The sequence below is a fragment of the Myotis daubentonii genome, chromosome 10 (assembly GCF_963259705.1).
Source record: "Myotis daubentonii chromosome 10, mMyoDau2.1, whole genome shotgun sequence".
Classification (NCBI taxonomy): Eukaryota; Metazoa; Chordata; class Mammalia; order Chiroptera; family Vespertilionidae; genus Myotis; species Myotis daubentonii.
This window is the reverse complement of record NC_081849.1, coordinates 37,868,383-37,877,626: the sequence shown is the minus strand read 5'-3', so window position 1 is coordinate 37,877,626 and position 9,244 is coordinate 37,868,383. Positions and strand designations below refer to the sequence as shown.

The 9,244-nt window shown below is 40.4% G+C and overlaps 1 protein-coding gene across 1 annotated transcript in view; it reads right to left on the bottom strand.

Moving 5' to 3' along the window:
* CNTNAP2 (contactin associated protein 2) overlaps window positions 1-9,244 on the bottom strand; it is a 1,845,032-nt gene that overhangs the window by 301,466 nt on the left and 1,534,322 nt on the right. The window lies entirely within an intron of this gene.

Below are 9,244 nucleotides of genomic sequence, written 5' to 3'. Positions count from 1 at the left end.
AACCCACAACTGTCACCACATCTAAATAAAGCAAAACAGAAAATCCAGCAACAAGTCACCAATAATTTCACAGATTTGTTAAAAATATTATCTTTTCTGGAGAGTTTTCACACAACTAAGAAAGGCTTGTTTAAAATTAGTAGCTTTAAAAAGTCTTCCAAGAAGAGATTTCTATGATGAGACTCCGACAATGAGTTTTAAATGTGTGTTTATGTTATATCATCATTGGATACAGACCTATGGTTACCCCTTCACTAAATTATCTCATTTTCTTTATTAGCTTTATCCCTTTTATTTTTTAAAATATATAGAGGGGAAAGATAAACTGTATGAGCACAGATCTTTGAAGATACAGACAGAGTTCAATATGTTAATTAAATTAAAGATTCTAAAGATTGCTTCTCCCTCCTATTTCTGTTTCACACATGCCTGCTGCCCACAGAATATATTCAGCTGTTGGCCTAGCACTCACAGGATTTTCTGGTCAGGCCTCATCTTTCTCATTTAAGTATGTATCCAAATGCTTACTATGTGTCATGTACATATTTTTTACAGAAACATTTGCTTCTACCAGTTTGGCCTAATTATTTTCTTATAATTTCAGCTCAAGCTTTCTCCCCACTGCCTTCTACTCATCCTCTCTACCCTTCCTTCACGTTCCTGCTTAAGGCAATGGCTGCACCTTCTGCTTTTACCTTCATGTGCTTCCATCCCTCAATCTTATTCTTAACTAGGTTATCAATTTATAAATTGCAAAAACCATCAGTCATGCCTCTGTGACTGCAGCCTGTCACCGTGTCTTGTATACAGCTAGTGCTCAAAATATATTTACCATCGATCATTAACTCTTTGGTTCACCTCAGATTACAATTCATTATTTCTGAAGGAGTGTAATTTGCCAGGAAAAATAATGATTGCATTTAGTAATCTGCATCTAAGCTTAGTTCATATTAGTCTTACCAAGCTGAGGGGCTTACAGAAGTTTTATTCTTTTTGTATAACATTCAGAACTACTGTTATTGAGAACTTAGTGCCCTCGTTGCTGTTTTTAAACTCTTTAAATACATTTGTCTCATTTTATTGCTATAGTAACCTTTTGTACTAAGCATAATTATCTCTATTTTACAGATGAGGGAATTGAAGCTTAGTGAAATTAACTTTTCCAATGGCATGCTTGCTGGTAAATGGAGAATAGGAGCCTAGGTCTGCCTGCCCCCAATTGTTGTGTTCTTAGCCAGAGTTTCCATAATTCTCCCATCATACAAATCTTGTAGACAACTTAAAAACAGAGTCTTAGCCTCCACTCTAGAGATTCTGAATCAACAGAATCTGTGTTGAATGCTTTGCCATATATAGTTTGATTGTCATCACATAAATGGTCCTTGAGATTCAAACCTACAAGAGAAACAATGCTCACAGACCCAGTTCCCTCCGGCCTGCACATCACAAAGATACCCAGGGTCTAGGGTTGACCTTGCACTTGCCAGGGCCTCAGGAACATGGGTGTGTGACTTCTGATGCCTTAGAACAGCGGTTCTCAACCTGTGGGTCGCGACCCCGTGAGGGTCGCCTAAGACCATTGGAAAACATGTATATAATTACATATTGTTTTTGTGATTAATCACTATGCTTTAATTATGTTCAATTTGTAACAATGAAAATACATCCTACATATCAGATATTTACATTATGATTCATAACAGTAGCAAAATTACAGTTATGAAGTAGCAACGGAAATAATTTTATGGTTGGGGGTCACCACAACATGAGGAACTGTATTAAAGGGTCGCGGCATTAGGAAGGTTGAGAACCACTGCCTTAGAAGGACCCACCCTTGGTTTAATGCTCTACTGTACCCAGTTTGAAGTTCTTTATACTTTCATTAACCAGGGGTCCTGAATTTTCATTTTGTACCATGCTTTGCACAGTATGTAACTGGCCCTGCTCAGGAACTTGACACCGCAGAAACTCCAGCCCATGAGATACAAGGGGAGAACCAGAGGAGAAACTTGGGGGTGGTTTTGCTATGCTGGAGAAGTGCTGCTTAGTGTCCATGGGTGGAGAAAAAAGGGGAGGAAAGAGTTAACCTAGCAGGCCTGACTGCTTATCCTGGAGAGGCCCATTTTTGAGGCTGGCCAGGGCCTGGCATTGGGAAACTCGGAATCTAGCAAGGTAAATGGAATAACTAGTAAGAGTGCCTCACTGTACCTAAACTGTTGGTACACACATGCGATTTGTGCTTTTCTTCTGGGAGTCTGGAATTTGGGTGGTGCTACTCTAGAATGACAACCAATGAAACAACAGCCGAATGCAGAGTTCTGGCTCCTCGGTGCTCTGGTTCCTCCCCAGAGGAGAGGTGCTAGCAGAGAGGACGGGTCTGTCCTAAGTTCTTTGTGGCTTTTTGGGTGAAAAAACATGAAAAGATTCTGAAAACACCAGCACAAAAGGCCACATTCTCAAATTTATTATTGGACTCTCTTACTACATATATATAGACTTGTTCTGAATTGAGGATTAGTTCATCATCAATGTTTCGAAGGGGAAGTGGAATTTGCCACTCTAAAATATGCCTTACTTATTTGGGCTGATTATTTTTAAGAATTAGCAGAAGTTACTCTTTTGTACGAGACCCAGATACACTGAGTGACTTGTCAAAATGGTATACATGTTTTTAAACTTTAATTTATTTTTCTCCTGCTAATCTGTCCCATGAAAATTTGGTTATTAGTCTGGCCAGAAGGCCTTATTGGGTAGAGGAAATTATCCCTCCCCAACATTGGAGTTAAGTAAGCCAGAAGAGTTAAAATAGTTTAGGAGTTTTCTCAGAAATAGAAAGTCCTAAGAATTGATGTTTCAAACTGAGACACTTTTGTTGGTTTTCCTTATTGTATCAAACAAACTGGTAATTCACTGATTTGTAGAGTCATAAGTCTGGGTTTAACACTGCCCACTAAAATATAACCGTTTTCAGATGTGAGATGGCCACCTAAGGCCCAGGATGGGATCAATAGCTCATTCTCTTTACTCAGCCCCCAAGAGTAGCTGTAAAGTTTTCTTCATTACAGATGCTACCCTGAACTATGGTCTTATTTCCTACACATGTTCAAGACCCAAGCAACTTCTTATTGCTGTCATCAGCATAAGCCAGAAAAATTGTCAGTTCTCTAGGCAAAGAAATACCCAAACTTAATTCTGGTACATCAAACTATCATTATACTTAAACAATAATACATGTACTTTTCTATGTATAAATTTATGAATAAAAACATGTAAGTCAAGAAATAAAATAAATCAGAGTATCTTCTTAGATCTAATTCTTGGGTCATGTTCTCTTTTCACAAATTCAAGGTTATTTAATAAAAGTTTATTTATTTTTAAATAAAAAAGTGCTAACTTTTTGCTTTCTGGTGTTTCGTTTGTGTGTGTGTGTGTGTGTGTGTGTGTGTGTTTGTATGGAGAAAATGAGGCGCCCACCTGGTTTGGCTCAGTGGATAGAGCTTTGGCCTGTGGACTGAAGAGTTCCAGGTTCAATTCTGGTCAAGGGCACATGCTGGGGTTGCAGGTTAGATCCTCAGCAATAGGCATGCAGGAGGCAGCCGATCAGTGATTCTCTCTCATCATTGATGTTTCTAATGTTTCCATCTATTTCTCTCCCTCTCCCTTCCTCTCTGAAATCAATAAAAATATACTTTAAAAAAAATGAGGCAGTCAGGGATAACTTAGTATCTTTGGTCAAACCATAAAAGTAAACCAAGTACCCAATGAAAAGGAGGTTATCTCACAGTGATCTTAACTTTTTGAGTCAGTTACATATCATCTTAGGCATGACAATGGGAAAGAAAACCAGAGTGGAATATTTGAGACATACGTCTGGTCACAAGTGTGGTGAAAACCAGCGAAACATTTCTGTTAAGTAACAGGCCGGATTATAAATTCAAGTCCTAATTTGCCTCCTATTCAGTATAAGTGAATTAAATTCTGAAGGTCTAAATACCTTCAGATTGGGATAATCTACTAGAATTGAATTAAGGGACACTGAGAGCATCAGGCATAGAAATCACAGAGATTGAGCCATTCCATTATCTGAAGCTTGAGTATGTCAAGAAAAACTCTGAACAGAAGAGGAACACATAGACTCTTAATGAGCAAAGGCTCTCTCCTTCAAAAGACCAAGCTATCCTTGCTGAGTCTGATTTTTCTATCCATACTTAAGGATTGAGAAATTCTTGATTAAATACTGGCCTAGCAACTGGCATTTCCCCCCTAATAGGCAGCTTGAAGCTATTCATTTACTTTAAGACTATTGACTCTTAGATTGGTTTAAAGATAAAATATAAGAATAGGAGAAGGGAGTCCCCCCACCTTAAAAACATTTTTGTCTTTCCATCTAGCTCCAAGGAGCAGTTTCCTGTGCCAAAGGGTGGATACAAATTCAAATGCACTGCTTTCCATGCACACACCTGGTGAGTCTTGAATTAGATTTGTTTTCATGATAGTAACACAAATCTTACATAACATTTGCAATAGTTTAGTACAATTTGTTTTTCATCTGAATGACTGTAGTAAAATTGTCACTGTCAGAAAACCTCAAGAAGAAGCTATCTTTAAAGTTTTCTCCTACAAAGTTCCTGTGTTTCCAAGGCCGCATGTAGTTAGGATTGTGAAAAGAAGGTTTATGAAAAGCCAAGTAGGTATCATAAAATAGGTGAACTGGAACACGGTTTTAATTATGCCAGGGTGAGGCCATTTACAGCTCACAACTCAGCACCCTAACAATAGGTTTGAAGTACTGACTAATTGTAATTTTGTCAGTAATGACCTTGAGCCATGGGTAAACAGAATGTGCATCTGTCTGCTTGGATCTCTGAAGGGCCAGGGAGGGGGTTAATGTAATTTAGATTAAACAATGAATTCTATAAATTTAATACTTTGAGTGCATCTTAATTTAGAAATGCCAGAGAAAATATAAAACCTCAGAAAAAGAGGTCTTTTTTGAATCCTTAATATGAAGATAATCATCGGATTCAAGGGATTTGCAAGGTATAAAGGAATAAAAGTTTTCATTTGATTCAGATGACTAAATGTGCAAAAACTTTGAGGTTAAAATTAGTTGTGCATATAAATCAAGTGATAGCTCCTTTCTTGGACTCTGATAGCAATTATTGTCTGTGCAAGTTTTCTGCAATTTATCATGAAGAGCCTTGTGGTACTGCCCCCATTGTTAGTCTGAAATGCTTATTTAAGTCTTTTGTGGTTATTTAACCATTCTTATTCAATTAATGAACTCACATTTGAGTGTCTCAGTGTGGCACGCCCTGCTCTTGGAACTAGGATTACTTGAGTTCCCATTTACTGCCGAGGGGTGAGGGCAAAAATAATGTAAACCAATAAAAAAACAGGTTGTTGTGTAATATATCATTTATCTAGTCTTTGTCCCAAGTTTCTGGGATGGAGCTTCTAGAGTCGACCCTGGAAATTTCCTGAGTGATAGGAGTGTTTTTGTTATTCACGGTGGGTCCCTAAATCCCACACCTAAATTCATACTAATGAGGTGACTTCTGGTGGACTCCTAGTTACTCTCACGTTGGGGGCTGGCCCTGTCAGAAAAACCAACCATGGATTAGAGGGTTGGGGCTTTGAACCTCCAGACATCAGCCTGATCTCCAAGGAGGAGAAAGAAGAAAGGATAGAGATTGAATTCAATCACAGGGTCAATGATTTATTCAATCATGGCTAATAATAAAACCCCAATAAAAACCCCGGACACAAAAGCTCCGGTGAGCTTCTCCGGTTAGTGACACCCATTGACATGCTGGGAGGGTGACATGGAAACTCCGTGTCCTCACCCTTTGCCTCTTTGCATGCATCTAGTCCTGATTTGCATCCTTTAAAACTTTAATCTTAAATATAACGTTTTCCTGAGTTCGATGGGTCATTCTAGTGAATTATTGATCCTGAAGAGATAACGGGAACTTGCAAATTTGTAACACTTGATCAGAGAAGCAGGTGGCCTAGGGACCCCTGCCCCGCTCAAACTTGTGGACTGTGTCTAAAGTGAAGACAGTCTTATTAGGGACTGTGAAATCTGTGCTGACTCTGGGCAGTCAATGTCACCATTGCAGAGATAATTTCAGCTAGCCATAAGTTCTTTGAAGAAAGTAAAAAGAGCAGTGGTCAGGCATGGGTGGCTATGTTAGCTAAGTGGGCAAGGAAGGCTTCTTAGAAGAATTAACATTGAAGCTGACACCTGAAGCCCAGGTGAGGCTCAAGGGAGAAAGTTCCAGGCAGAAGAAACCACAAGCAAAAGTTCATAAGGTGGCAACAATAGCATGTTGGAGACATGAGACCCGTGGGAGTGGGGCTGGGCTGAAAAAGCTAGCGATGACTGGTGGGTGGGAAAGATCATATGCAGTCTTATAGCATGTGGTAAGGAGTTTTCATTTTCAGCATATGGGAGGCTATTGGACGGTTATAAGTCAAAAGTGCTGTATTCTCATTGATAGTTTTGAAGTCACTTTGGATACTAGGTGGAAAACAATTAAAATGGTGAACATGAAGTTTAGTCTGAAGTCTTTATGCCTTAATTGCCACCTTTCCTGTAGGCTTCCTAAGGGCAGCAAATGTAGTTTGTGCTTATTTATAGTCACACGGGGCCTCAGATCAATGTTGAGCATACACAGAGAAGGTACCATACACCGTACATCTAGACTGAAATATAAGTATGCACGGAGAAAGAATGCACACAGTTTGAATCCTGCTGTTTGGGGATTTTTACATTTGTTTTTATTTGTGTGTTGATAGTTTATTTCACCTGGGGCAACTCTTTCCTACCTAAGCATAGTTTCTCCTGGTCTCAGGTGATACAAGAGAGACTGCATTTGTCTGTGAAAAGTTACAGCAATTATGCCACCAATGTAACTGTCTCTGACCACAGTCTTGCAGTCAGTGTTGGTGATTATAACTGCATGTGTCTGTCACCTAGCCTTCATCCATTAGCATACTCTGAACTGCAAACTTGTATCACTCCTTGGCTTTATGTAATTTCCCTGCTCTGCTCTTAGCAGCATCAGAACCAAACCTGAATTCTGAAAATCTGTGTTGTTTTTTTTTCAGGAAGCTTAATAATCTACTTGTACCTTACAGTAGCTTTTATACACAAAAAAGGTAAATCGGGGACTTGTTCTGACAGCTTGTTATAGGCCAGTGATGGTGAACCTATGACACGCGTGTCAGAGGTGACACACGAACTCATTTTTTTGGTTGATTTTTCTTTGTTAAATGGCATTTAAATATATAAAATAAATATCAAAAATATAAGTCTTTGTTTTACTATGGTTGCAAATATCACAAAATTTCTATATGTGACACGGCACCAGAGTTAAGTTAGGGTTTTTCAAAATGCTGACACGCCGAGCTCAAAAGGTTCGCCATCACTGTTATAGGCTATGGTTATGCAGGTTGACTTGCGGGAGCAGGAGCGGGGGTTAGATCCAGCCTGAAGTCCGCTCCCCAGGCTGACAAAACTAATAGGTCTGCAGAGAAGGGAGTTCATATTCTAAGCATTCCCAAGTTCCCTATGTTCTGGGAAATCATGGCCAATAGGACAGTCAATGCAGTACAATTTTCTACACCTGCTGTATCTGTCATGCTGCGGTGTTATTATCAATGCTCAGAATCATGACCTGAGGACACACAATTTTACCAATTCAGCAATCTTTTGTTTAAATTGAGATTTGACTTCATTTGTAAGTATAACAGACTGCGTACAACTGACAGAGTGCTGACCATGTGTAAGGAATGTGGGAAATCAGTCTTTACAAGAACAAACTCAGTGATATAGTTATGATTATTCTCCTTTGCAGCTGAGGGAAGGTTGTGGGTGGAAGAGGAAGCCCAGAGAGCTTAAGGAACTTGTCCAAAGGCATGTGGTTAGCGAGGGAGTTTGGGTTTTGGACCCAGGTGAGTGTAACTCCAAAACCTAAGCAGTTCACTATGCTGCTCTCTAACTTTGCCCCTCAACTATGGTCCACTGGCTTGCAGCAGCAGTGGCAGCATCTAAATCCTGGCCTAGACTTCCTTCTGCACTTTATGAAGGTCCCCAGGTAATCTCCTACTCCACTTGGTTGATATTTTCTCTTTTAAGAAGATGGAAACTGATCCAGGATGGGGGCCATGTCCCGGTTTTCTCTGCGATGGCTGGTAGGTTGAATTAGATTCCTGGAGCTGATTCTGAAATAGGTTAGAATCTGTTTCACCCAGTATTCCTCTCAGTTCCAAGTGTGCTCCACACCAGGAACTCTTAGAACCAACAGAACAAGCCCCACTCTCTTTTGCAAAGAATTCAGAGCAATCCCTTGGAAAATTCAGTGAGAAACCCAATTATGGGGATTCAATTTACAGAAGAAAGTCCCTCCTGTATCTGGGATCCTGTCACTTCTGCAGAGTGCCAAGTTCAGGGAAGGGTCAGGCACCCAGGAAGGGAACAAAGAGGAGGCAAGGCTCACTCAGCCAGACAGATGTCCTCTGAGGGATGCGATGGTTCCTCTGCATACAGGTGAGGAAGTCAGTCACACGCCCACAAATGCCAGATCTATGGTAAGAGAGAAGCACCTTTTCCCCCTAAACTGTAACTAATTTTACTTCCCATTCCCACAGTGAATTTTCAGTCAGAGTGGCATGGCCAAGTTATCCAAAAGAGCGGATTCTTCCTGGGAGTTGTCCATTTGTCCTAATTGTCTAAAGGCACTCTGGGCCCCAGCCGGTTTGGCTCAGTGGATAGAGTGTCGGCCTGGGGACTGAGGAGTCCCAGGTTCGATTCCCGTCAAGGGCATGTACCTTGGTTGCGGGCACAACCCCAGTAGGGGGTGTGCAGGAGGCAGCTGACTGATGCTTCTCTCTCATCGATGTTTCTGACTCTCTACCCCTCTCCCTTCCTCTCTGTAAAAAATCAATAAAATATACTAAAAAAATAAATAAAAAACAAAGGCACTCTGGGGCCTGGGAGACCAACGCGAAGGCTCCATCCTCTCACCTCTGCTGCCTTCGAGATTGCAACTGCCCTCAGATGTGCCCAGAGGCTCCATCCTTTAATGGAAATCAGCCTAGATTTTGATCCTGAAAATTTCACTATTTCTGCTTATTCTCAAAGCTATTCCTGCTTTTCAGTCAGTAGTAGCCCTCGGCAATAGCAGCAGACACTGGGACATTAAGAAAAAAATAGCAGTTAATGGTTTCTACACATCAT